Raw genomic sequence first — 2990 nt, 5'->3', positions numbered from 1 at the left:
TTAATGGCCTCCTCATGTCTGTCTAAGTAATCTCATTATGGCTCTTAAAAATGTACAACCTCAGCTGTGCATATAACGTGTCTTTATGCATGTATTGGAATATGTGTATGGAGATAAAATATATTAGTGTCTGCAGTCTACACGTTTTGGCAGCCGTTGTTATCTTTCAGAATTATTCTGTCAGCCTTAAACAGGTTTAAATATTTTGGAAGATGATAATTTTTTTAATTCCCTTATCATTTAACCATAGAAATTGTATAGATCCTGAGATTAATCAGCATTTTGGCAGGCCATATCCTCGCTTGAGTTTTTCAGTGCCAAGAGTTCTTAACAGGGTCTTCTCTGCTTTTCAGTATAAGGGGTTTAATAGGAGAAAATAAATTCATTTCCTGCTTGCAGTTCTGATATAAGTTTGTCCTCTTCTTAAAGAGACCTGCAGCTTTTGAGTGAGGCAGTTACACAAGGAACTCATTATAGCTTCTTTGGAAGCTTCCGTGTAGCAGCATTTCACTATATCTGAAAAAAGGGATTCAAAAATGTATGCAGATTTCTACTACTTGGAGTAACAAGCTGAAAACATTAAGAATTGTGTATAATAATATTTATCATATCAAGTAAATGGCAGTGTGCAATGATACATCAACAATGTTATTAACATTGTACAACATAATTTAATACAATTTGATGTAAACTGTATTATAGCTATTCTTAACCCCATTCTTCTTGTAAACCCCATTTGTTTTCCTTACTACACTGAGCCTTCCGACACTTAAATTCTCAAGTCCTGAACTTCTGAAACAATGAGAATTACAAACTCATGTAGCTTCTGCCTGGTGCCTTTTTTTCTTCAACCACAAAACTGTTGGACGCTAACAGAGTCTCTCCTGTCAGCAGTATCTTAAACAAGCACTGTCATAGCCCACTACCAAAAGTTAAAAAAAAACCTGCAAAAGCAATTACTGCACAGAATTATACTAAAGAAAGGTGGGGGTGCAGGGGGCTAGCCCCCCTGTAAAAAGCAATTACTGCACAATTTATAGTGAAGAAACCTGGGGAGAGTGCAGAAGGCCACCTACAAAAAAAAAGTACAGAAGCATGGGGGGGGGTGCAAATTCTTGTGCAGGATATTGTTTTTCATCCTCCACAGAAGTGTGTTTTGTTTCAAGTGTTTTGTGTTTGGACCTACAAAGGTTACCTCATGGTCTGGTGGTTACCTCTGGCTTTTGTACTGGTACAGTGCAACAGTGTGGGCAGCAAAATGAGAACTTGTTGATACTGTGTACAAACTGCCCTTCTGACCCACTAATAGCTGAACCTGTCTTTACATCTCTTAATTAAAGGACATACAATACACATGTTTGGAATAGCCATATTTCAAGAACGGCAAAAAAACGGTCAGACAATGAATATTCAGAATGCATATTCACCATGTCAAAGGATAATCTGCATGGCTTGTCACTCAACAGTGTTTTCCATGCGATGTCACATGGGCATGCCCTGTCAATCATTTAGGCCACACCCATTTCTGCACGGAAATCATGGTGGGGTAATGTTTCAATACAATGCCACTTTCTTTTTTAAGGGCGTTCTTCTTTAAAAATGCCCTTTGTGTCAGGTTGCACAAATGCAGAAGACCTTCTGCGTCTGTGTGATGTGCGACTAATCATTTACATCTTCCTGGTCGGTGTGCATGGAATTTGATTTTCTGAAGACATTTGGACTGTGGACCATGACTGGACAAGCGAGTGGTAGGTGTGCGTGTGTGTTTAAATTTTTAAGAGGAGTGTGTGTGTGTGAGTGTGTGCAAGAAATAGGTAAGCGGATATGTGTGTGTACGTATAAGAAGTAGGTATGTCTATGTGTGTGTTTGTGTGTGTGTGTGAGTGAGTGAAATGTCCAGATTTCTGCAGGATGTCAAGATCCATGGTCTGTTTCTCATAAAACTGTGTTTTTCTGGTAATCCCTGGCAAATCATTGAGGATTAGGACAGCAAATAATGGCAGACATTTGAGATTTAGATTTCATATCCTTCAGAAAGTTCATACTAATGCAAAACCTGTTGTTCTATCAACTTTCTAAGTTTGTAAGAGCAATATTTAAAAGGTGTCCTTATTTTTGGACATCTGTCCCCCATTATGTGTGTCTTTGTTCAGATTTCTTGCTCCAAAAGTTTAAGAGATATGGGGGAGGGTCTAAGAGGGAGGTAGGGTGTATGCATGTGTAATGCCTCTCAACTGTACAGATTTTCACAGAGTGTCCATATTTTTGCCTTATATTTTTGGTCTGTTCCTCATAAAAATTGCCTTTTTGTTGAGAAATCACCGGGATGATCTAAGGATTAAAGTTACTAACTAATGGCATGCATTTGAGTTTAGTTTCAGACTTCATATATTTTAGAAAATGCATTCTAACACAAATCCTGTTATTCTAGCAACTTTCTGAATTTATAAGAGCAACATTTAAAATGTGCCCCTAGTTTTGGGTCTTTGCCCCCCATTATGACAGGCTTTGCCCAGACTTATTGTGCTAAGAGATTGAGAGGTACGGTGTGTGTGTCTGTGTGTGTGTAAGAGATGGGTAGCATACCCCTCAACTGCCCTGTTTTTTTAAGAATGTCCAGATTTATGCCCCATATTTTTGCTTTTTTTCCTCATAAAAAGATTGAAGTTGCTAAATAATGACAGATTTTTTTTATGTTTACACTTCATATCCTTTAGAAAAATGCATGCTAACACAAATCCTGTTATTCTAGCAAGTTTCTAAGTTCATGAGAGAAATATTTATTAACTGTTCCTATTTATTTTAGACTTTGTCCAGATTTCTTGCATTAAAAGGTTGAGGTGTGTGTGTGAGACAGTGAAATGCCCTAGTTAGGGTTAGCAGGTGGTTAGTAATTTGCTTAGGCTCAAGCCTTGTACCTTAGCTACAGGAAACAAGAGCCTGAATCCTCTACCCAAAATATGCAACTGTTTTGCTTAGCAAATGGTATC

This window comes from Protopterus annectens, chromosome 4.part0, assembly GCF_019279795.1.
Source record: "Protopterus annectens isolate FY-2018-M chromosome 4.part0, PAN1.0, whole genome shotgun sequence".
In the NCBI taxonomy this organism is placed as follows: Eukaryota; Metazoa; Chordata; order Ceratodontiformes; family Protopteridae; genus Protopterus; species Protopterus annectens.
The sequence above is the reverse complement of the archived record's forward strand: the minus strand, read 5'-3'. Positions refer to the sequence as shown.